General features: G+C 38.7%; 1 non-coding gene across 1 annotated transcript; it reads left to right on the top strand.

The window, feature by feature from the left end:
* Window positions 1-4,682: 4,682 nt before the first annotated feature.
* On the top strand, window positions 4,683-4,790 carry LOC130964789 (small nucleolar RNA R71). The gene has a single exon (XR_009080862.1). It is a non-coding gene; the product is annotated as a small nucleolar RNA R71 (small nucleolar RNA).
* The last annotated feature ends 22,514 nt before the right edge of the window (window positions 4,791-27,304 follow it).

The following is a 27,304-nucleotide window of genomic DNA, read 5'->3' on the forward strand; positions in this document are numbered from 1 at the left end:
TATTAAAGTCCAGAAAAGTGAATTTTAACTAAAAACTAATAAAAATATACTAAAAACTAACTAGATCATACTAAAAACATACTAAAAACAATGCCAAAAAGCATACAAATTATCCGCTCATCACAACACCAAACTTAAATTGTTGCTTGTCCCCAAGCAACTGAAGATCAAATAAGATAAAAAGAAGAGAATATGCAATGAACTCCAAAAACATCTATGAAGATCAGTATTAATTAGATGAGCGGGGCTTTTAGCTTTTTGCCTCTGAACAGTTTTGGCATCTCACTCTATCCTTTGAAATTCAGAATGATTGGCTTCTTTAGGAACTCAGAATCCAGATAGTGTTATTGATTCTCCTAGTTAAGTATGATGATTCTTGAACACAGATACTTATTGAGTCTTGGCCGTGGCCCAAAGCACTCTGTCTTCCAGTATTACCACCGGATACATACATGCCACAGACACATAATTGGGTGAACCTTTTCAGATTGTGACTCAGCTTTGCTAAAGTCCCCAATTAGAGGTGTCCAGGGTTCTTAAGCACACTCTTATTGCCTTGGATCACAACTTTATTTCTCTCTTTCTCTTTCTCTTTTTTTTTTTTTTCGTTTGCTTTTTTTTTTGTATTCACTGCTTTTTCTTGCTTCAAGAATCATTTTTATGATTTTTCAGATCCTCAGTAACATGTCTCCTTTTTCATCATTCTTTCAAGAGCCAACATTCACGAACCACAAATTCAAAAGACATATGCACTGTTCAAGCATACATTCAGAGAACAAAAGTGTTGCCACCACATCAAAATAATTAAACTGTTATAAAATTCAAACTTCATGCAATTCTTTTCCTTTTCAATTAAGCACGTTTTTATTTAAGAAAGGTGATGGATTCATAGGACATTCATAACTTTAAGGCATAGACACTAAGACACTAATGATCACAAGACACAAACATGGATAAACATAAGCATAAAAATTCGAAAAACAGAAGAATAAAGAACAAGGAAATCAAGGAACGGGTCCACCTTAGTGATGGCGGCTCTTCCTTCCTCTTGAAGGTCCTATGGAGTGCTTGAGCTCCTCAATGTCTCTTCCTTGCCTTTGTTGCTCCTCTCTCATGATTCTTTGATCTTCTCTTATTTCATGGAGGAGAATGGAGTGTTCTTGGTGCTCCACCCTTAGTTGTCCCATGTTGGAACTCAATTCTCCTAGGGAGGTGTTTAGTTGCTCCCAATAGTTTTGTGGAGGAAAGTGCATCCCTTGAGGCATCTCAGGGATCTCATGATGAGAGGGGTCTCTTGTGTGCTCCATCCTTGTCTTGGTAATGGGCTTATCCTCATCAATGGTGATGTCTCCCTCTATGTCAACTCCAACTGAATAACAGAGGTGACAATTGAGGTGAGGAAAGACTAACCTTGCTAAGGTAGAGGACTTATCCGCCACCTTGTAGAGTTCTTGGGCTATGATCTCATGAACTTCCACTTCTTCTCCAATCATGATGCTATGGATCATGATGGCCCGGTCTAGAGTAACTTCGGACCGGTTGCTAGTGGGGATGATTGAGCGTTGGATAAACTCTAACCATCCTCTAGCCACGGGTTTGAGGTCATGCCTTCTCAATTGAACCGGCTTGCCTCTTGAATCTCTCTTCCATTGTGCGCCTTCTTCACATATGACTGTGAGGACTTGGTCCAACCTTTGATCAAAGTTGACCCTTCTTGTGTAAGGATGTTCATCTCCTTGCATCATAGGCAAGTTGAACGCCACCCTCACACTTTCCGGACTAAAATCCAAGTATTTCCCCCGAACTATAGTAAGATAATTCTTTGGATTCGGGTTCATACTTTGATCATGGCTCTTGGTGATCCATGCATTGGCATAGAACTCTTGAACCATCAAGATTCCAACTTGTTGAATGGGGTTGGTAAGTACTTCCCAACCTCTTCTTTGGATCTCATGGCAGATCTCCGGATATTCACCCTTTTTGAGTGAAAAAGGGGACCTCGGGGATCACCTTCTTCAAGGCCACAACTTCATAGAAGTGGTCTTGATGCACCCTTGAGATGAACCTATCCATCTCCCATGACTCGGAGGTGGAAGCTTTTGCCTTCCCTTTCCTCTTTCTAGAGGTTTCTCCGGCCTTGGATGCCATAATGGTTATGGAAAAACGAAAAACTAACGCTTTTACCACACCAAACTTAAAATGTTTGCTCGTCCTCGAGCAAAAGAAGAAAGAAGAGAGTAGAAGAAGAAGAAATGAGGAAGAGGGAATGGCTTAGTGTATTCGGCCAAGTAGGGGGGAAGTGGTGTTTAGGTTGTGTGAAAATGAAGGAGTGAAGAAGGGTATTTATAGGAGAGAGGGGGCATGGGGTTCGGCCATATTGGGTGGGTTTGGGAGGGAAAGTGGTTTGAAGGATGGATGTGAGTGGTGAAGAGAAAGATGGGATTTGATAGGTGAAGGGGTTTTGGGGAAGAGGTAATGAGGTGATTGGTGAATGGGGGAAGAAGAGAGAGAGTGGTGGTGGGGTTGGTGGGGATCCTGTGGGGTCCACAGATCCTGTGGTGTCAAGGAAAAGTCATCCCTGCACCAAATGTTGCTCAAAATCACGTTTTGAGCCATTTCTGGCGTTAAACGCCGGGCTGGTGCCCATTCCTGGCGTTTAACGCCAGGTTCTTGCCCTTTTCTGGCGTTTAACGCCAGTCTGGTGCCCCTTTCTGGCGTTAAACGCCCAGAATGGTGCCAGACTGGGCGTTAAACGCCCAATTGCTAGGCTTACTGGCATTTGAACGCCAGCAGCTTCTTCCTCCAGGGTGTGCTGTTTTTCTTCCTGTTTTTCATTTTGTTTTTGCTTTTTCAATGGATTTTGTGACTCCTTATGATCATCAACCTACAAAAAACATAAAATAACAAAAGAAACTATATAAATTATAATCATTGGGTTGCCTCCCAACAAGCGCTTCTTTAATGTCAGTAGCTTGACAGAGGGCTCTCATGGAGCCTCACAGATACTCAGAGCAATGTTGGAACCTCCCAACACCAAACTTAGAGTTTGAATGTGGGGGTTCAACACCAAACTTAGAGTTTGGTTGTGGCCTCCCAACACCAAACTTAGAGTTTGACTGTGGGGGCTCTTCTTAACTCTGATTTGAGAGAAGCTCTTCATGCTTCATCTCTATGGTGACAGAGGGATATCCTTGAGCCTTAAACACAAAGGATTCTTCATTCACTTGAATGATCAGTTCACCTCTATCAACATCAATCACAGCTTTTGCTGTGGCTAGGAAGGGTCTGCCAAGGATGATGGTTTCATCCATGCACTTCCCAGTCTCTAGGACTATAAAATCAGCAGGAATGTAGTGGTCTTCAACCTTTACCAAAACATTCTCTACAAGTCCATGAGCTTGTTTTCTTGAGTTGTCTGCCATCTCTAATGAGATTCTTGCAGCTTGTACCTCAAAGATCCCTAGCTTCTCCATTACTGAGAGAGGCATGAGGTTTACACTTGACCCTAAGTCACACAGAGCCTTCTTGAAGGTCATGGTGCCTATGGTACAAGGTATGGAAAACTTCCCAGGGTCTTGTCTCTTTTGAGGTAATTTCTGCCTAGACAAGTCATCCAATTCTTTGGTGAGCAAAGGAGGTTCATTCTCCCAAGTCTCATTTCCAAATAACTTGTCATTTAGCTTCATGATTGCTCCAAGGTATTTAGCAACTTGCTCTTCAGTGACATACTCATCCTCTTCAGAGGAAGAATACTCATCAAAGCTCATGAAAGGCAGAAGTAAGTCCAATGGAATCTCTATGGTCTCATTTTGAGTCCCAGATTCCCATGGTTCCTCATTGGGGAACTCATTGGAGGCTAGTGCACGCTCATTGAGGTCTTCCTCAGTGGCGTTCACTTCCTCCCCTTCCTCTCCAAATTCGGCCATATTGATGGCTTTGCACTCTCCTTTTGGATTTTCTTCTGTGTTGCTTGGGAGAGTACTTGGAGGGAGTTCAGTAACTTTCTTGCTCAGCTGTCCCACTTGTCCTTCCAAATTTCTAATGGAGGACCTTGTTTCATTCATGAAACTTTGAGTGGTTTTAATTAGATCAGAGACCATGGTTGCTAAGTCAGAGGGGTTCTGCTTAGGATTCTCTGTCTGTTGCTGAGAAGATGATGGAAAAGGTTTGCCATTGTTAAACCTGTTTCTTCCACCATTATTATTGAAACCTTGTTGAGGTCTCTCTTGATTCTTCCATGAGAGATTTGGGTGATTTCTCCATGAAGAATTATAGGTGTTACCATAGGGTTCTCCTAGGTAATTCACCTCTTCCATTGAAGGGTTCTCAGGATCATAAGCTTCTTCCTCAGATGAAGCCTCCTTAGTACTGCTTGGTGCATTTTGCATTCCAGACAGACTTTGAGAAATCAAATTGACTTGTTGAGTCAATATCTTGTTCTGAGCCAATATGGCATTCAGAGCATCAATCTCAAGAACTCCTTTCTTCTGACTTGTCCCATTGTTCACAGGATTCCTTTCAGAAGTGTACATGAATTGGTTATTTGCAACCATCTCAATTAGCTCTTGAGCCTCTGTAGGCGTCTTCTTCAGATGAAGAGATCCTCCAGCAGAGCTATCCAAAGACATCTTGGACAGTTCAGAGAGACCATCATAGAAAATACCTATGATGCTCCATTCAGAAAGCATGTCAGAAGGACATCTTCTGATCAATTGTTTGTATCTTTCCCAAGCTTCATAGAGGGATTCACCATCCTTCTGTCTGAAGGTTTGGACTTCCACTCTAAGCTTACTCCATCTTTGTGGTGGAAAGAACTTTGCCAAGAAGGCATTGACTAGCTTTTCCCAAGAGTCCAGGCTTTCTTTAGGTTGAGAGTCCAACCATATTCTAGCTCTGTCTCTTACAGCAAAAGGGAATAGCATCAGTCTATAGACCTCAGGGTCAACCCCATTAGTCTTGACTGTGTCACAGATTTGCAAGAATTCAACTAAGAACTGATGAGGATCTTCCATTGGAAGTCCATGGAACTTGCAATTCTGTTGCATTAGAGAAACTAATTGAGGCTTAAGCTCAAAGTTGTTTGCTCCAATGGCAGGGATAGAGATGCTTCTCCCATAAAAATCAGGAGTAGGTGCAGTAAAGTCACCCAGCACCTTCCTTGCATTGTTTGCATTATTGCTGTTTTCGGCTGCCATGTCTTCTTCTTCCTTGAAGAATTCGGTCAGGTCCTCTAAAGAGAGTTGTGCTTTGGCTTCTCTTAGCTTTCTCTTCAAGGTCCTTTCGGGTTCAGGGTCAGCTTCAACAAGAATGCCTTTGTCTTTGCTTCTGCTCATATGAAAGAGAAGAGAACAAGAAAATGTGGAATCCTCTTTGTCACAGTATAGAGATTCCTTGAGGTGTCAGAGGAAAAGAGAAATAGAAAGAAGAAGGAGAAGAAGAATTCGAACTTTACTTAGATAAGGTTCGAAGTGTGCATTGAGAGGGAGTGGTACTCCATAAATAGAAGGATGTGAGAAGGAGGGAAGAAGATTTTCGAAAATTAATTAAAATATTTTGAAAACATTTTTGAAAAACATTAATTGATTTTCGAAAATCAAAGTGGAAAAGAAACCAAGTGATTTTTGAAAAAGATTTTTAAATTAGAAATCAAAAAGATTTGATTGAAAACTATTTTGAAAAAGATGTGGTTAAGAAGATATGATTGAAAAGTTATGGTTTTAAAAAGATTTGATTTGAAAACAATTTTAAAAGATATGATTTGAGAACAATTTTTAAAAAGATTTGATTTGAAAAAAAATTAATGACTTGCCTAACAAGAAAAGATATGATTCAAACATAAAACCTTCCTCAACAGAAAAGGCAAAAAATGTTCAATCAAATCATTAATTGTTAGTAAGTATCTTTGAAAAAGGAAAGAAATTAATTTTGAAAACATTTGATTGAAAAGATATGATTTGAAAAAGATTTGATTTTGAAAAACTTTGAAAACTTGAAAAAAATTTGATTTGAAAAACAAAATCTTCCCCCTAGCACCATCCTGGCGTTAAACGCCCAGAATGGCATCCATTCTGGCGTTTAACGCCCAAAATGCACCCTTTTTGGGCGTTAAACGCCCAACCAGGTACCCTGGCTGGCGTTTAAACGCCAGTCTGCCTTCTTCACTGGGCATTTTCGAATGCCCAGCTTTTTCTGTATAATTCCTCTGCAGTATGTTCTGAATCTTCAATTCTCTGTATTATTGACTTGAAAAGACACAAATAAAAAATATTTTTGGATTTTTAATAATCAAAATGCAACAAGAATCAAATAACAATGCATGAAAGACACCAAACTTAGCAGTTTGTATACTATTGACACTATATGAGACACATAAACACTCAAGTCAAGAGAATTCAAAGATCAGAGTAAGAAATCATCAAGAATTACTTGAAGATCCTTAAGACACATGAATGAATGCATGCAATTGACACCAAACTTAAGATGAGACACTAGACTCAAGCAAGAAATATTTTTGGTTTTTATGATTTTCTAATTTTTTTTTGTGTTTTTCGAAAATTAAGTGAAAACATCAAAATTCTTAATGAGAATTCCAGGAATCAGTGCAATGTTAGTCTAAGACTCCGGTCTAGGAATTAGACATGGCTTCACAGCCAGCCAAGCTTTCAAAGAAAGCTTCGGTCCAAAACACTAGACATGGCCAAAGGCCAGCCAAGCCTTAGCAGATCACTGCTCCAAAAGCAAGATCAACAAGCTCTTGTGATGATAAGTTGAAACCTCGGTCCAATGAAATTAGACATGGCTTTACAGCCAGCCAGATTTCAGCAAATCATCATAAAACTCTAGAATTCATCTTCAAGAATTTCGAAAAAAAATAAATGCCTAATCTAAGCAACAAGATGAACCGTCAGTTGTCCATACACAAGAACAATCCCCGGCAACGGCGCCAAAAACTTGGTGCACGAAATTGTGATCAATACTTTTCAAAACATAAACAATCCCCGGTAATGGCTCCAAAGACTTGGTGCTCAATACCATGGCATAAACACAACTTCGCACAACTAACCAGCAAGTGCACTGGGTCGTCCAAGTAATAAACCTTACGCGAGTAAGGGTCGATCCCACGGAGATTGGTGGTATGAAGCAAGCTATGGTCATCTTGTAAATCTCAGTCAGGCAGACTCAAATGTATAATGGTGATGAACGAAAATAACATAAAAGATAAGGATAGGGATACTTATGTATGTCATTGGTGTAAGAGCTTCAGACAAGTGTATGAAGTTGCCTTCCCTTCCGTTTCTCTGCTTTCCTACTGTCTTCATCCAATCCTTCTTACTCCTTTCCATGGCAAGCTTGTGTAGGGTTTCACCGTTGTCAATGGCTACCTCCCATCCTCGCAGTGAAAGCTAATTCACGCACTCTGTCACAGTACTGCCAATCACCGGTGTGGTTCCCTCCCCTACTGGAATAGAATCCAGTGATTCTTTTGCGTCTGTCACCAACGCCCAGCAGGTTACAGGTTTGAAGCACGTCACAGTCATTCAATCATTGAATCCTACTCAGAATACCACAGACAAGGTTAAACCTTCCGGATTCTCTTGAATGCCGCCATCAGTTCTTGCCTATACCACGAAGACTCTGATCTCACGGAATGGCTGGCTCGTTTGTCAGGCGAGCACTCGGTTGTCAGGCGATCAACCATGCATCATGCAATCAGAAATCCAAGAGATATTCACCAAGCCTTGAATGCTTGTAGAACAAGAATGGTTGTCAGTCATCTTGTTCATAGGTGAGAATGATGATGGGTGTCAATCATCACCTTCATCAAGTGAAGAACAAGTGATATCTTGGTAAAAGAACAAGCGGAATTGAATAGAAGAACAATAGTAATTGCATTAATACTCGAGGTACAGCAGAGCTCCACACCTTAATCTATGGTGTGTAGAAACTCCACCGTTGAAAATACATAAGAACAAGGTCTAGGCATGGCCGAATGTCCAGCCTCCCAGAGTGAGTTCAATCATCAAAACATGATCAAAAGACTCTCTATCCAGCTCTCTATATCTATTACAATAGTAAAAGGTCCTATATATAGAAAACTAGTAGCCTAAGGTGTACAAAGAAGAGTAAATGACATAAAAATCCACTTCCGGGCCCACTTGGTGTGTGCTTGGGCTGAGCAATGAAGCATTTTCGTGTAGAGACTTGTCTTGGAGTTAAACGCCAGCTTTTATGCCAGTTTGGGCGTTTAACTCCCAATCAGGTGCCAGTTCCGGCGTTTAACGCTGGAATTTCTTGAGGTGACTTTGAACGCCGGTTTGGGCCATCAAATCTTGGGCAAAGTATGGACTATCATATATTGCTGGAAAGCCCAGGATGTCTACTTTCCAACGCCGTTGAGAGCGCGCCAATTGAGCTTCTGTAGCTCCAGAAAATCCACTTCGAGTGCAGGGAGGTCAGAATCCAACAGCATCTGCAGTCCTTTTCAGTCTCTGAATCAGATTTTTGCTCAGGTCCCTCAATTTCAGCCAGAAAATACCTGAAATCACAGAAAAATACACAAACTCATAGTAAAGTCCAGAAAAGTGAATTTTAACTAAAAACTAATAAAAATATACTAAAAACTAACTAGATCATACTAAAAACATACTAAAAACAATGCCAAAAAGCATACAAATTATCCGCTCATCAGTTAACAAGAGCAAGTGAGCAACAATAATCCAAATATCCAATACATAGTGCACTTTTTAGTTATTTTAATTTATAAAATTTTGTAACTTATATTTTTTTCTAATATTATATATAAAAAATTTAATATTATTAATTATTACTATTTACTATTTTTTTTAAAAATTTTTTTGGGAGGGGGGGGGGGGGACCATGGCCACCTTAGGCTCCCCGTTGATCCGCCATTGGTCAAGGATGATGGCCGAATTTGTATTTAAAAGGGAGGGGAAAATGGGATTCGAATGTTTAAAAAAAGGGAAGATAGAAAGATATGATTGATAAAAGATGTGAAAAAGATAAGATTTTAAAATTTAAAAGATATGAAAAAGATATGAAGAATTGAAATCTGAATTTTTGTTAATGCATCTAAGAAATAAAAGATAGTATGGATGAATTAAAAAGATTTAGAAGGAAATTGGAAAGATAAAGGAGGTTTAAAAACGTTTTGAAAAAGAATTGAAAAGAAGTGAAAAAGAATTAAGAAGAATTTATATTATTAAATTTTTGAAAATTAAAATTGAAAAATGAATATTTGTAACTTGTTTATGCAGAAAATTATGAATTAAAACATGAAAATTCGAAAAAGTTTGAATTGGAAATAAAATTATCTCCCCTTGCTGTTCTGGCGTTAAACGCCCAGAATGATAGCCATTTTGGCGTTTAACGCCCATCTGGTGGCCAATTTGGGCGTTTAATGCCCAACCAGGTACCATGGCTGGCGTTAAATGCCAGAAATCCTTTGTCACTGGGCATTTTTCTAAACGCCCAGGATGCTGCTTGTAACAGCCCAGACCACCCGCTAGCACGATATTGTCCGCTTTGGCACACAAGGCCTCACGGTTTTACCTTTGACGATAGAGATGCTAGCCGAAGCCCCCCACACTCACTCGTCAAAACGCGTCATGCTAGGGAGAGGTATCCACACCCTTATAAGGCATGCTTCGTTCCCCTCTCCAACCGATGTGGGCCTTACAATCCACCCCCCTAAGGGAGTCCAGCGCCCTCGCTGGCACATCGATTCGGGTTCTAGCTCTGATACCATCTGTAACAGCCCAGACCATCCGCTAGCATGATATTGTCCGTTTTGGCACACAAGGCCTCACGGTTTTGCCTTTGGCGACAGGGATGCTAGCCGAAGCCCCCCACACTCACTCGTCAAAACGCGTCATGCTAGGGAGAGGTATCCACACCCTTATAAGGCATGCTTCGTTCTCCTCTCCAACCAATGTGGGCCTTACAATCCACCCCCTAAGGGAGCCCAGCACCCTCGTTGGCACATCGATCCGGGTTCTTGCTCTGATACCATCTGTAACAGCCCAGACCACCCGCTAGCACGATATTGTCCGCTTTGGCACACAAGGCCTCACGGTTTTTCCTTTGACGATAGGGATGCTAGCCGAAACTCCCCACACTCACTCGTCAAAACGCGTCATGCTAGGGAGAGGTATCCACACCCTTATAAGGCATGCTTCGTTCCTCTCTCCAACCGATGTGGGCCTTACACTCACTACAAGAAAATGGAACATTTGTAACAAAAATTTTGTATCAAATTTAAAATTGTTACAAAAAAACAATTTTTTGTAATAATAATTAGTAATTGTTACAAAAGAATAATTTTTTGTAATAACATTACAAGTTGTTACAAAACATGCTAATATTTTGTAACAATCTAACTTTTGTTGTTACAAATTATGTTAGTTTTTGTAACGAACCTTTGTTTTGTTACGAAATATTATAATATTTTGTAACAAAAAACAAAAAAGTTGCAAAAATTCGTAATATTTTGTAACAAAATATCTTTTTGTTTCAAAAACTCCAATTGTTTTGTAACAAAAAATTAATTTGTCACAAATTTAACATTATTTGTAATAAGTTATTTGTTTATCACAAAATATAAATATATTTTATAATAATTTTTTTTTTCAAAATGTTAAACACGCTAAAAAAATTTGTTTATATAATTTTTTTATAAAAGAAAATAAATAAATAATAAATATTTTATATATCTTACTTTTAAATATTTAGATTTTTAACCTTATTTTATAAATAAAAGAGAATTAATTTAATTATTATAAATTTTCATTAAATTAGTATTTATTCGAAGATATATTTTAAGTTAGTAATTAAATGGCATTTCAAAGATAATTACTTTATATTTTTTAGTTTTAAATTATTACTTTATTTTATTATTTTATTAATAATTTTACTCTAAATAAAATTTTAATTTACACTCCCAAAACATTAAACCCTAACTTAATCCCAATTTTACTTAAACCTAATTTTCTACCTTAACCGTCTAACACACAAACAGCAGCCACACAGCGGCCACACCCCTCACTCACTCACCTGCGGTCACACACTCACACTCAATACACACAAAAAGAAACCTAACAACAATTAGAAAAGAAATAAAAGAAAGGGGAAGAGGGGAAGCACGAAGAGGGAGAAAGGGGAGAGACCATATGCTATTTTGTTTCTAACTTTTTTGTTTCGGTTTTTCTTATTTACAGGAGTGCTGAAATGGTGACCATATGCTACTTTGAGGGCTCAAGAATGTTTTGATGCATAGAGACACTAATCTATGTTAGAACTTTTATGTTTTGGTTGAACTTTTATGTTAGAACTTTTATGTTTTGGTTGAACTAATCAATGTACTCACTAGTTAATGTTATTTTGTTTCAAGACAATTTTAGCTAAAAGGATCTTGTTTGACTTATGTATGTTTTTACATATTATATACATGTAAACTTGCTTATTAAAATCGTTAATATATTAGTTAATTTAAAAAATAATTTAGTAAATTATGCATGTAATTTGTAATAAAAAAAGTTATTATAAAATAATTATTTTGCTTTTGTAACTAAAGAAAAAAAATGTTACAAAATCATGTTACATTTTGTAACAAAATTTTTTGATAGGAAAAAAATTGACTGTCACGAAAAATACCTTCAAGATCAAATTTGTTACCACTTTTGTAACGGCTTCTGGTTTTTTGTATCAGAAAAAATTGTTACAAAATATGGTATTGAATTATAACAGTTCTATTTTTCGTTACAAAAAGTTTTTGTAACGGGACTTACTGCAATGGACCCTTTTTTTGTTACAAAAAACTTTTGTTTCAAAATTTTGACGTTTTGTAACAATATTTTTTGTTACAAATGCGCCTTTTTCTTGTAGTGACTGCTGCTTCTAGCATTAACCGCCCAGAATGCTGCCCATTCTGGTGTTTAATGCCCAGAATGATACCTTTACCGGCGTTAAACACCCAAAATGATAGCCATTCTGACGTTTAACGCCTAAAATGCCTCTTTACTGGCGTTTTAACGCCAGTGAGCTCTTTTTCTCTGTGATTCCTATGCTTTATGTTTTGAACCTTCATTTTTCTGAATTATTTACTGAAATGTATTAACAAACATGAATAACAAAATTAAATAAACGCAAAACATCTAATTTTTGCTAATGGCCGGGTTGCCTCCCAGTAAACGCTTCTTTATTGTCTTTAGCTGGATTTTACTGAGCTTCAATCTAGTCTCAGTCTTGAGCATTCTTTCTCATCATGACCTTCAAGATAATGCTTGACTCTCTGTCCATTAACAATGAACTTTTTGTCAGAGTCAATATCCCGAAGCTCTACATACCCATATGGTGACACACTTATAATCACTTATGGTCCCTTCCACCGGGATTTCAATTTTCCAGGAAACAATCTGAGCCTAGAGTTAAACAGTAGAACCTTCTGTCCGGACTCAAAGACTCTAGATGACAGCTTTCTGTCTTGCCACCTTTTAGCTTTCTCCTTGTAAATTTTAGCATTTTTGAAAGCATTGAGTCTGAACTCTTCTAGCTCATTCAACTAGAGTAATCTTTTCTCTCCAGGTACCTTAGCATCAAGGTTTAGGAATCTGGTTGCCTAGTAGGCCTTGTGTTCTAGTTCCACTGGCAGATGACAGGCTTTTCCATATACAAGCTGGTATGGAGAGGTCCCTATAGGAGTCTTGAATGCGGTTCTGTATGCCCACAGAGCATCATCCAGATTTCTTGCCCAATCCCTTCTACGGGTACTTACAATCCATTCCAGGATTCATTTTAGTTCTCTATTTGAGACTTTAGCCTGCTCATTTGTCTGTGGATGATATAGAGTTGCCACTCTGTGGTTAATTCTATATCGGATCAGAGCAAAGTCAAGCTGTTTATTGTAGAAATGAGTGCCTCCATCACTGATCAGGACCCTAGGGACACCGAACCTGCCGAAGATATGCTTTTGGAGGAACTTTATCACTGTCTTAGTATCATTAGTGGGTGTTGCAATTGCCTCTACCCATTTAGATACATAGTCTACTGCCACTAGAATATAAGTGTTTGAATATGATGGTGGGAAAGGCCCCATGAAGTCAATACCCCATACATCAAACAACTCAATCTCTAAGATTTATTGTTGAGGCATGGCGTAACCATGAGGCAGATTACCAGCCCTCTAACAACTGTCACAGTTACGTACAAACTCGAATCTTTATAGAGAGTAGGCCAGTAGAAGCCACATTGGAGAACCCTTGTGGCTGTTTGCTCACCTCCAAAATGTCATCCATATTGTGATCCATGGCAATGCCATAGGATCTTCTGTGCCTCTTCTTTAGGCACACATCTACGGATTATTCCGTCTGCACATCCCTTAAAGAGATATAGTTCATCCCACAAGTAGTACTTTGCATCAGAAACCAATTTTTTTGTTTGCTACCTACTGTACTCTTTGTGTATGAATCTCACAGTTTTATAGTTTGTAATGTCTACAAACCACGGTACTTCCTGGATGGCAAAGAGTTGCTCATCCAGAAAGGTTTCAGAGATCTCAATAGGAGGGAGGGACGCTCCTCCTACTGGTTCTATCCGAGACAGGTGATCAGCTACTTGGTTCTCTGTCCCCTTTCTGTCTCTTATTTCTATATCAAACTCTTGCAGAAGTAAGACCCTTCTTATGAGTCTGGGTTTTGAATCCTGCTTTGTGAGGAGATATTTTAAAGCAGCATGGTTAGTGTACACAATCACCTTTGATCCTACTAAATAAGATCTGAACTTGTCAATGGCATAAACCACTGCAAGCAACTCCTTTTCTGTGGTTATGTAATTCTTCTAAACGTCATTTAAAACACGGCTAGCATAATAAATGACATGCAGAAGCTTGTCATACCTCTATCGCAATACTGCACCAATGGCATGGTCACTGGCTGACGGTCAGATTTCCTGTCGGTAAAGAAATATGAAAATATAATCGCATTGTAAGTATAGCTTCTAAACCAACAGAAAATTTTTTCGTACAAACGTTTGGTTATCACAAGTAACAAACCCAATAAAATTTATAAACTAAAGTATTTAAACCTCGGGTCGTCTTCTCAAGGAATTGCAGGGAAGTATGATTTATTATTGGTTATGGAAAACAAAATTTTTGGGTTTTAAAAAGGTTGAACAAGGGAAATAGATTGCATGGAATTAAATCAATAGCAAAGAAAACTCTTGGCAAGGTATGGAAACTGGAAGTCCTATCCTAGTTATCCTTATCAATGGTGATGAGAATTATATTTTTCTCTCACTCAGTCAACCTCTAACTATGAAGGTAAGTCAAGTGGATAAATCAATTTAACACCTAAAGTCCTAGTCAACTCATAAGGAAAGACTAGAGTTATAGGAATCTAAATCAATCAGCAAAGATATCAATTATCAATCACGATGAGTTTGACAACTCAAGAGTTACCAATTAATCAACCAAAGCCAAAAGGGGAAAATCTAAATTATTTATATAAATAAAAGAAAGTTATCATAATTCTGAAATACCTCAAATTATATTAAATAGAAAATCAATCTAAACATAAAGAGTTCATAAACCAAATTGAGAAAATAAATAAAAGGAATATTAAACCTAGAAATTGAGAAGAACAAATTCCAAATCCTTTAAGAGGAATCCTAATCCTAAATCCTAAGAGAGAGGAGAGAGCATCTCTCTCTAAAAACTACATCTAAACCTAAAATTGTGTGTATGATCTGATGTCTTGAATCTCTGCATGTTCCCTGACTTTAATATGCGTTTCTGGGCCGAAATCTGGGTCAAAACACGGCCCAAAATTGTCTACGGCGTATTCTATAATTTCTGCAGATCGCGCATGTCACGCGTACGCGTCGGTCACGCGTACGCGTCATTCAGCATTTTCCTCTCCACGCGTGCACGTCAGGCACGCGCTCGCGTCGTTTGCGCGAACTCCAATCCACGCGTACGTGTCCAGCACGCGTACGCGTTGCTGTGATTTTGTCCAAATCGCGCGCACGCGTCAGCCATGCGTGCACGTCGCTGTTCGCTGGTTGTCTCCTTTATTTCTTGTGCTACTTCCCTTTTTGCAAGCTTCCTCTCCATTCTCTAAGCCATTCCTGCCCTATGAAGCCTGAAACACTTAACATACAGATCACGGCATCGAATGGTATAAAGAAGAATTAAAATACATAATTAAAAGATCTCTAGGAAGCAAGTTTTCAACCATAGAACTAAACTAGGAAGGAATTGTAAAATCATGCAATTCATATGAATAAGTAGGTGAAAAGCTGATAAAAACCAATCAATTTAGCATAAGATAAACCATAAAATAGTGGTTTATCAACCTCCCCACACTTAAACATTAGCATGTCCTCATGCTAAGCTCAAGGAGACAAAGAGAATGAATAAGGGAAAGTGAGACTCATGAAATGCAACCTATGTATATGAATGCAACTACATGCTAAAATGATTCTACCTACTTGGTGAAAAAGTAAATAAATCTTTCAAGAACAAATATGAATTGGATTTCACTAATTCAAATCGCAAAACAAAGTACAAATGACTTGCAAGAAGAAAATAGCTCATGAAAGCAGGGAACAAGGAATCGAGCATCGAACCCTCACTGGAAGTGTGTACACTCTAATCGCTCAAGTGTTCGAGGTTTGATTCTTTCAATTCTCTACTAATCTTGCTTTCTAAGGCTTGTGCACAGATACACATATCAAGAGGTCTTATAAGGGTTGTAATGGGGTTAGGGTCAAGGTAGGATTGTATTTGGCCAAGTGGACTAAAATCTGAATCCTTAATTAACATAAACTTTCCACCTAACTTTAGACAATCCATGTAATCATAATATAAAGCCTAACTACCCATTAACTATGTTTACCACATATTCATGCATCCCAAATTTAAGTACAACTCATATGCATTGATTTCACCATTTATTTTGGGGAATTTTGTCCCCTTTTTATTTTTCTGCTCTTTTTCTTTTCTTTTTCTCTCTTTTTTTTTATTTTTATTTTTCTTTTTATTTTTTCTTTTGTTTTTCTCAATGCATACGATTAAGGTATTGAATGCATAAACATGTTCTCAATATTTTTCACATTTTCACAGAAAGTCTAACATACTCAATTCTAAAACCAAACATTTCCAAACCCACTTTCCCCACACTTAATTCATGAGCACTTTCACTAGTCTAAGCTAACCAAGGATTCAAATTGAGGACATTATTGTTTTTCACTTAGAGTTAGTGATGAGTGGTGCACAAAATTGTGATCACTACTTTTCACAACTCAAATAATCTCCGGTAATGAATCCAAAAACTTGGTGCTCAATACCATGGCATAAACACAACTTCGCACAACTAACCAGCAAGTGCACTAGGTCATCCAAGTAATAAACCTTACGCGAGTAAGGGTCGATCCCACGGAGATTGTTGGTATGAAGCAAGCTATGGTCACCTTGTAAATCTTAGTCAGGCAGACTCAAATGGTTATGGATGATATATGAATAAAACATAAAATAAAGATAGAGATACTTATGTAATTCATTGGTGAGAACTTCAGATAAGCGAATGGAGATGCTTTGTCCCTTTCGTCTCTCTGCTTTTATACTGTCTTCATCTAATCCTTCTTACTCCTTTCCATGGCAAGCTGTATGTTGGGCATCACCGTTGTCAGTGGATACAATCCCGTCCTCTCAGTGAAAATGTTCAACGCACCCTGTCACGGCACGGCTAATCATCTGTCGGTTCTCAATCAGGTTGGAATAGAATCCATTGATTCTTTTGCGTCTGTCACTAACGCCCAGCCTTAAGGAGTTTGAAGCTCGTCACAGTCATTCAATCATTGAATCCTACTCAGAATACCACAGACAAGGTTTAGACCTTCCGGATTCTCTTGAATGCCGCCATCAATTCTAGCTTATACCACGAAGATTTCGATTAAAGAATCCAAGAGATAAACATTCAAGCCTTGTTTGCTTGTAGAACGGAAGTGGTTGTCAGGCACGCGTTCATAAGTGAGAATGATGATGAGCGTCACATAATCATCACATTCATCAAGTTCTTGAGAGCGAATGAATATCTTGGAATAAGAACAAGCTAAATTGAATAGAAGAACAATAGTAATTGCATTAATACTCGAGGTACAGCAGAGCTCCACACCTTAATCTATGGTGTGTAGAAACTCCATCGTTGAAAATACATAAGAACAAAAGTGATCATTGGCTTCGGCCCCAGAGAGGGAACCAGAAGAACCAAGATGATCTAAGAACTAGATGTCCAAAGATGAAAATACAATAGCAAAAGGTCCTACTTATAAAGAACTAGTAGCTTAAGGTTTACAAAGATGAGTAAATGACATAAAAATCTACTTCCGGGCCCACTTGGTGTGTGCTTGGGCTGAGCATTGAAGCATTTTCGTGTAGAGACTCTTCTTGGAGTTAAACGCCAGCTCCTATGCCAGTTTGGGCGTTTAACTCCCATTCTTGTGCCAGTTCCGGCGTTTAACGCCAGGCATTCTTGAGCTGATTTGAAACGCCGGTTTGGGCCATCAAATCTCGGACAAAGTATGGACTATTATACATTTCTGGAAATCCCAGGATTTCTACTTTCCAATGCCGTTGAGAGCGCGTCAATTGGGCTTTTGTAGCTCCAGAAAATCCACTTCAAGTGCAGGGAGGTCAGAATCCAACAGCATCTGCAGTCCATTTCAGTCTCTAAATCAGATTTTTGCTCAAGTCCCTCAATTTCAGCCAGAAAGTACCTGAAATCACAGAAAAACACACAAACTCATAGTAAAGTCCAGAAAAGTGAATTTTAACTAAAAACTAATAAAAATATACTAAAAACTAACTAAAGCATACTAAAAATAATGCCAAAAAGCGTATAAATTATCCGCTCATCACAACACCAAACTTAAATTGTTGCTTGTACCCAAGCAACTGAAAATCAAATAAGATAAAGAGAAGAGAATATGCAATGAATTCCAAAAACATCTATGAAGATCAGTATTAATTTGATGAGCGGGGCTTTTAGCTTTTTGGCTCTGAACAGTTTTGGCATCTCACTCTATCCTTTGAAATTCAGAATGATTGGCTTCTATAGGAACTCAGAATCCAGATAGTGTTATTGATTCTCCTAGTTAAGTATGATGATTCTTGAACACATCTACTTTATGAGTCTTGGCCGTGGCCCAAAGCACTCTGTCTTCCAGTATTACCACCGGATACATACATGCCACAGACACATAATTGGGTGAACCTTTTCAGATTGTGACTCAGCTTTGCTAGAGTCCCCAATTAGAGGTGTCCAGGGTTCTTAAGCACACTCTTTTTGCCTTGGATCACAACTTTATTTCTTTCTTTTTCTTTTTCTCCCTTTTTTTTCGTTTTTTTTCGCTTCTTCTCTTTTTTTTTTGTATTCACTGCTTTTTCTTGCTTCAAGAATTATTTTTTCATGATTTTTCAGATCCTCAGTAACATGTCTCCTTTTTCATCATTCTTTCAAGAGCCAACATTCATGAACCACAAATTCAAAAGACATATGCACTGTTTAAGCATACATTCAGAAAACAAAAGTATTGCCACCACATCAAAATAATTAATCTGTTATAAAATTCAAAATTCATGCAATTCTTCTCTTTTTCAATTAAGAACATTTTTCATTTAAGAAAGGTGATGGATTCATAGGACATTCATAACTTTAATGCATAGACACTAAGACACTAATGATCACAAGACACAAACATAGATAAACATAAGCATGATTTTCGAAAAACAGGAAAATAAGGAACAAGAAAATCAAAGAACGGGTCCACCTTAGTAATGGCGGCTTGTTCTTCCTCTTGAAGATCTTATGGAGTGCTTGAGCTCCTCAATGTCTCTTCCTTGCCTTTGTTGCTCCTCTCTCATGATTCTTTGATCTTCTCTAATTTTATGGAGGAGGATGGAATGTTCTTGGTGCTCCACCCTTAGTTGTCCCATGTTGGAACTCAATTCTCCTAGGGAGGTGTTGATTTGCTCCCAATAGTTTTGTGGAGGAAAGTGCATCCCTTGAGGTATCTCAGGGATTTCATGATGAGTGGGATCTCTTGTTTGCTCCATCCTTTTCTTAGTGATGGGCTTGTCCTCATCAATGGGGATGTCTCCCTCTATGTCAACTCCAACTGAATAACAGAGGTGACAAATGAGATGAGGAAAGGCTAACCTTGCCAAGGTAGAGGACTTGTCCGCCACCTTATAAAGTTCTTGGGCTATAACCTCATGAACTTCTACTTCTTCTCCAATCATGATGCTATGAATCATGATGGCCCGGTCTAGAGTAACTTCGGACCGGTTGCTAGTGGGAATGATTGAGCGTTGGATAAACTCCAACCATCCCCTAGCCACGGGCTTGAGGTCATGCCTTCTCAGTTGAACCGGCTTCCCTCTTGAATCTCTCTTCCATTGGGCGCCCTCTTCACAGATGTCTATGAGGACTTGGTCCAACCTTTGATCAAAGTTGACCCTTCTAGTGTAAGGGTGTTCATCTCCTTGCATCATGGGCAAGTTGAATGCCAACCTTACATTTTCCGAACTAAAATCTAAGCATTTCCCCCGAACCATTGTAAGCCAATTCTTTGGGTCCGGGTTCACACTTTGATCATGGTTCTTGGTGATCCATGCATTGGCATAGAACTCTTGAACCATTAAGATTCCGACTTGTTGAATGGGGTTGGTAAGAACTTCCCAACCTCTTCTTCGAATCTCATGTCGGATCTCCGGATATTCACTCTTTTTGAGTTTGAAAGGGACCTCGGGGATCACCTTCTTCAAAGCCACAACTTCATAGAAGTGGTCTTGATGCACCCTTGAGATGAATCTCTCCATCTCCCATGACTCGGAGGTAAAAGCTTTTGCCTTCTCTTTCCTCTTTCTAGAGGTTTCTCCGGCCTTGGATGCCATAAATGGTTATGGAAAAACAAAAAGCAATGCTTTTACAACACCAAACTTAAAATGTTTGCTCGTCCTCGAGCAAAAGAAGAAAGAAGAGAGTAGAAGAAGAAGAAATGGAGGAGATGGAGGTGGCTTGTGGTTCGGCCAAAGGGGAGAGAAGTAGTGTTTAGGGTGTGTGAAAATGAAGGAGTGAAGATGGGTTTATATAGGGGTGAAGAGAGGGGTAGGGTTCGGCTATTATGGGTGGGTTTGGGAGGGAAAGTGGTTTGAATTTAAATGGTGAGGTAGGTGGGGTTTTATGAAGTATGGATGTGAGTGGTGAAGAGAAAGATGGGATTTGATAGGTGAGGGGTTTTTGGGGAAGAGGTATTGAGGTGATTGGTGAATGGGTGAAGAAGAGAGAGAGTGTGGTGGGGTAGGTGGGGATCCTGTGGGGCCACAGATCCTGAGGTGTCAAGGAAAAGTCATCCCTGCACCAAATGGCGAGCAAGCTTGCTCTTCATGCCAATTCTGGCGTTAAACGCCGGGCTGGTGCCCATTTCTGGTGTTTAACGCCAGCTTCTTGCCCTTTCCTGGCGTTTAACGCTAGTCTGGTGCCCCTTTCTGGTGTTAAACACCCAGAATGGTGCCAGACTGGGCGTTAAACGCCCATTTGCTAGCTTCACTGGCGTTTAAACGCCAGCAAGTTCTCCTCTAGGGTTTGCTATTTTTCTTTCTGTTTTTCATTCTGTTTTTGCTTTTTCAATTGATTTTGTGACTTCCCATGATCATCAACCTATAGAAAACATAAAATAACAAAAGAAAATAGATAAAATATAACATTGGGTTGCCTCCCAACAAGCGCTTCTTTAATGTCAGTAGCTTGACAGAGGGCTCTCATGGAGCCTCACAGATACTTAGAGCAATGTTGGAACCTCCCAACACCAAACTTAGAGTTTGAATATGAAGGTTCAACACCAAACTTAGAATTTGGTTGTGGCCTCCCAACACCAAACTTAGAGTTTGACTTTGGGGGCTCTGTTTGGCTCTGTTTTGAGAGAAGCTCTTCATGCTTCCTCTCCATGGTGACAGAGGGATATCCTTGAGCCTTAAACACAAAGGATTCTTCATTCACTTGAATGATCAATTCACCTCTGTCCACATCAATCACAGCCTTTGCTGTGGCTAGGAAGGGTCTGCCAAGGATGATGGATTCATCCATGCACTTCCCAGTCTCTAGGACTATGAAATCAGCAGGGATGTCATGGTCTTCAATCTTCACCAAAACATCCTCTACAAGTCCATAAGCTTGTTTTCTTGAGTTGTCTGCCATCTCTAGTGAGATTCTTGCAGCTTGTACCTCAAAGATTCCTAGCTTCTCCATTACAGAGAGAGGCATGAGGTTTATACTTGATCCTAAGTCACACAGAGCCTTCTTGAAGGTCATGGTGCCTATGGTACAAGGTATTGAAAACTTCCCAGGATCTTGTCTCTTTTGAGGTAATTTCTGCCTAGACAAGTCATCCAGTTCTTTGGTGAGCAAAGGAGGTTCGTTCTCCCAAGTCTCATTACCAAATAACTTGTCATTTAGCTTCATGATTGCTCCAAGGTATTTAGCAACTTGCTCTTCAGTGACATACTCATCCTCTTCAGAGGAAGAATACTCATCAGAGCTCATGAATGGCAGAAGTAAATCCATTGGAATCTCTATGGTCTCAGTGTGAGCCTCAGATTCCCATGGTTCCTCATTAGGGAACTCATTGGAGGCCAGTGGACGTCCATTGAGGTCTTCCTCAGTGGCGCTCACTGCCTCTTCATCCTCTCCAAGTTCGGCCATGTTGATGGCCTTACATTCTCCTTTTGGATTCTCTTCTGTATTGCTTGGAAGAGTACTAGGAGGGAGTTCAGTAATTTTCTCGCTCAGCTGTCCCACTTGTGCCTCCAAGTTTCTAATGGAGGACCTTATTTCAGTCATGAAACTTTGAGTGGTTTTGATTAGATCAGAGACCATGGCTGCTAAGTCAGAGTGGTTCTGTTTAGAATTCTCTGTCTGTTGCTGAGAAGATGATGGAAAAGGCTTGCCATTGCTAAACCTGTTTCTTCCACCATTATTGTTGTTGAAACCTTGTTGAGGTCTCTGTTGATCCTTCCATGAGAAATTTGGATGATTTCTCCATGAAGAATTATAGGTGTTTCCATAGGGTTCTCCTATGTAATTCACCTCTTCCATTGAAGGGTTCTCAGGATCATAAGCTTCTTCTTCAGATGAAGCATCCTTATTACTGCCTGGTGCAGCTTGCATTCTAGACAGACTTTGAGAAATCAAATTGACTTGCTGAGTCAATATTTTGTTCTGAGCCAGTATGGCATTCAGAGTATCAATCTCAAGAACTCCTTTCTTCTGATTTGTCCCATTGTTCACATGATTCCTTTCAGAAGTGTATATGAATTGGTTATTTGTAACCATTTCAATTAGTTCTTGAGATTCTGTAGGCGTCTTCTTCAGATGAAGAGATCATCCAGCAGAGCTATCCAAAGACATCTTGGACAGTTCAGACAGACCATCATAGAAAATACCTATGATGCTCCATTCAGAAAGCATGTCAGAGGGACACTTTCTGATCAATTGTTTGTATCTTTCCCAAGCTTCATAGAGGGATTCTCCTTCCTTGTATCTGAAGGTTTGGACTTCCACTCTAAGCTTACTCAATTTTTGAGGTGGAAAGAACTTTGCCAAGAAGGCATTGACTAGCTTTTCCCAAGAGTTCAGGCTTTCTTTAGGTTGTGAATCCAATCATATTCTAGCTCTGTCTCTTACAGCAAAAGGGAATAGCATAAGTCTGTAGACCTCAGGGTCAACCCCATTAGTCTTGACAGTGTCACAGATTTGCAAGAATTCAGCTAAAAACTGATGAGGATCTTCCAATGGAAGTCCATGGAACTTGCAATTCTGTTGCATTAGAGAAACTAATTGAGGCTTAAGCTCAAAGTTGTTTGCTCCAATGGCAGGGATAGAGATGCTTCTCCCATAGAAGTCGGGAGTAGGTGCAGTAAAGTCACCCAGCACCTTCCTTGCATTGTTGGCATTGTTGTTGTTTTCGGCTACCATGGGTTCTTCTTCTTTGAAGATTTCTGTTAGGTCCTTTACAGAGAGTTGTGCCTTAGCTTCTCTTAGCTTTCGCTTCAAGGTCCTTTCAGGTTCAGGATCAGCCTCAACAAGAATGCTTTTGTCTTTGCTCCTGCTCATATGAAAGAGAAGAGAACAAGAAAGTATGGAATCCTCTATGTCACAGTATAGAGATTCCTTGAGGTGTCAGAGGAAATGAAAAATAGAAGGAAGAGGTAGAAGAATTCGAACTTATCAAGAAAGATGGAGTTCGAATTGTGCATTAAGGAGGAGTGTTAGTCCATAAATAGAAGGATGTGAGAAGAAGGGAAGAAATTTTCAAAAATAAATTAAAAAGATTTTAAAAACATTTTGAAAAACTTTAATTGATTTTCGAAAACTAAGAGTGGAAAAGAAATCAAGTGATTTTTGAAAAAAATTTTGAAATTAGAAATAAAAAAGATATGATTGAAAACTATTTTGAAAAAGATGTGATTAAAAAGATATGATTGAAAAGTTATGGTTTTAAAAAGATATGATTGAGAAGATATGATTTGAAAAACAACAATTTTAAAAAGATTTGATTTTAAAAATTAATGACTTGGCTAACAAGAAAAGATATGATTCAAATATTAAACCTTTCTCAACAGAAAAGGCAACTTACTTGAAATGTTGAATCAAATCATTAATTGATAGCAAGTATTTTTGAAAAATGGAAAGAAATTGATTTTGAAAAAGATTTGATTGAAAAGATATGATTTGAAAAAGATTTGATTTTGAAAAATTTTAAAAACTTAAAAAAAATTTGATTTGAAAACAGAATCTTCCCTCTTGTGCCATCCTGCTGTTAAATGCCCAGAATGGTGCACATTTTGGCGTTTAACGCCTAAAACACTACCCTTTTGGGAGTTAAACGCCCAACCAGGCACCCTGGCTGGTGTTTAAACGCCAGTTTGCCCTTCTTCACTGAGCATTTTGAACGTCCAGCTTTTTCTGTGTAATTCCTCTGCTGTATGTTCTGAATCTTCAATTTTCTGTATTATTGACTTGAAAAGACACAAATTAAAAATATTTTTAGATTTTTAATAATGAGGAACAATCAAAATGCAACTAAAATCAAATAACAATGCATGCAAGACACCAAACTTAGTAGTTTGTATACTGCTGACACTAGCAAAATGAGAATGCATATGACAAACAACAAAAATACTCAAGACAAGAGAATTTAAAAATCAGAGCAAGGAAATCATCAAGAACATCTTGAAGATCACTTAAGACACATGAATGAATGCAAGAAGAACAGAAACATGCAATTGACACCGAACTTAACATGAGACACTAGACTCAACAAGAAATATACAATATTTTTGGTTTTTATGATTTTGTAATTTTTTTTGGATTTTTCGAAAATTAAGTGAAAAAAAAGAAAACAAGGATATCAAAATTCTTAATGAGAATTCCAGGAATCATGCAATGTTAGTCTAAAGCTTTAGTCTAAAGGAATTAGACATGGCTAGCCAAGCTTCAGCAGGACATTGCATTCAATAGCTAAATTGATGAGAATCAATCAGCTTTGGTGATGATAAGAACATCACCTTGAAACACTAGAATTCATTCTTTAAGAACTCTGAAGAAAAATACCTAATCTAAGCAACAAGATGAACCGTCAGTTGTCCAAACTCAACAATCCCCGGCAACGGCGCCAAAAACTTGGTGCACAAAATTGTGATCACTACTTTTCACAACTCAAATAATCCCCGGTAATGAATCCAAAAACTTGGTGCTCAATACCATGGCATAAACACAACTTCGCACAACTAACCAGCAAGTGCACTGGGTCGTCCAAGTAATAAACCTTACGCGAGTAAGGGTCGATCCCACGGAGATTGTTGGTATGAAGCAAGCTATGGTCACCTTGTAAATCTTAGTCAGGCAGACTCAAATGGTTATGGATGATATATGAATAAAACATAAAATAAAGATAGAGATACTTATGTAATTCATTGGTGAGAACTTCAGATAAGCGAATGGAGATGCTTTGTCCCTTCCGTCTCTCTGCTTTTCTACTGTCTTCATCTAATCCTTCTTACTCCTTTCCATGGCAAACTGTATGTTGGGCATCACCGTTGTCAGTGGCTACAATCCCGTCCTCTCAGTGAAAATGTTCAACGCACCCTGTCACGGCACGGCTAATCATCTGTCGGTTCTCAATCAGGTTAGAATAGAATCCATTGATTCTTTTGCGTCTGTCACTAACGCCCAGCCTTCAGGAGTTTGAAGCTCGTCACAGTCATTCAATCATTGAATCCTACTCAGAATACCACAGACAAGGTTTAGACCTTCTGGATTCTCTTGAATGCCGCCATCAATTCTAGCTTATACCACGAAGATTCCGATTAAAGAATCTAAGAGATAAACATTCAAGCCCTGTTTGCTTGTAGAACGGGAGTGGTTGTCAGGCACACGTTCATAAGTGAGAATGATGATGAGCGTCACATAATCATCACATTCATCAAGTTCTTGAGAGCGAATGAATATCTTGGAATAAGAACAAGCTGAATTGAATAGAAGAACAATAGTAATTGCATTAATACTCGAGGTACAGCAGAGCTCCACACCTTAATCTATGGTGTGTAGAAACTCCACCGTTGAAAATACATAAGAACAAAAGTGATCATTGGCTTCGGCCCCAGAGAGGGAACCAGAAGAACCAAGATGATCTAAGAACTAGATGTCCAAAGATGAAAATACAATAGCAAAAGGTCCTACTTATAGAGAACTAGTAGCTTAAGGTTTACAAAGATGAGTAAATGATATAAAAATCTACTTCCGGGCCCACTTGGTGTGTGCTTGGGCTGAGCATTGAAGCATTTTCATGTAGAGACTCTTCTTGGAGTTAAACGCCAGCTCCTATGCCAGTTTGGGCGTTTAACTCCCATTCTTGTGCCAGTTCCGGCGTTTAACGCCGGGCATTCTTGAGCTGATTTGAAACGCCGGTTTGGGCCATCAAATCTCGGACAAAGTATAGACTATTATACATTGCTGGAAAGCCCAGGATGTCTACTTTCCAATGCCGTTGAGAGCGCGCCAATTGGGCTTCTGTAGCTCCAGAAAATCCACTTCGAGTGCAGGGAGGTCAGAATCCAACAGCATCTGCAGTCCATTTCAGTCTCTGAATCAGATTTTTGTTCAAGTCCCTCAATTTCAGCCAGAAAGTACCTGAAATCACAGAAAAACACAAACTCATAGTAAAGTCTAGAAAAGTGAATTTTAACTAAAAACTAATAAAAATATACTAAAAACTAACTAAAGCATACTAAAAACATACTAAAAATAATGCCAAAAAGTGTATAAATTATCCGCTCAACATTGGTTTGCAAAGGATAATGAAAGGGTAGGGCCATATGGGTATGTAAGCTAAGTGAAATAAGGTCTCAATCATATAAGTGCATGCATACATTAAACCATGGAAATATAGAATCAAACAAGACAAAGATCACAATTTTAGAGAGAAAAACACACACCAAAAATAAAATATTGGTTGATAAAATGCAACCAATCAAATAAGCTCAAAATCTCACGGGTTTTGTGTGTTTGAGCTCTAAAACCATGTTCCAAAATAAAATTTCTTCAAACAAGTTTTTCAAAAAGTTTAATTCAAATTAGTGAAATGCTATAAAAAAGATTCTTGAAAAAGAAAATATTACTTCAACCAAACTGTTGGTAAAATATGCACAAAATCAAACAAACATGCAAATGCAACAACTAATTTAACAAAGAAAATTTAAACATTGGGGTTGAGACAGGAAGGTACTAACCCACGGAGATCGGTATCGACCTCCCCACACTTAAAGATTGCACCGTCCTCGGTGCATGCTAAGATGTGCAGGTGGGCGGGGGTTGTGGTTCCTCAGCCGGTGCTCCTTTCGTTCCGTTCTTCGCTAGTAGCTTGTTAGAGGCTTTCTCTTTACCTTGTTTAGTGGCCATCCTGAAAGGGAAAAAAGTAGTAGCATGTAAGTCCAAAGAAGAGGACAGTGCAAGTAATAATCGATGCCCATGTAAGGAAAATAGTGAACGAAAGACATGGTCGTGATTCTATGTGATCAGTTCATCAAAGGAAATATAGCAAGGCATGGTAAGTATTGGATGCAAGATGTTTATTAGCATGCTGGCAAAGGCATGAGTAGCATAGATCAAGCATAAAAAATTAAAAATGTATTATTACTTGTAACAAACCGACAATCACGTTTGTATTGACAATT

This window comes from Arachis stenosperma, chromosome 2 (assembly GCF_014773155.1).
Source record: "Arachis stenosperma cultivar V10309 chromosome 2, arast.V10309.gnm1.PFL2, whole genome shotgun sequence".
Taxonomy (NCBI): domain Eukaryota; kingdom Viridiplantae; phylum Streptophyta; class Magnoliopsida; order Fabales; family Fabaceae; genus Arachis; species Arachis stenosperma.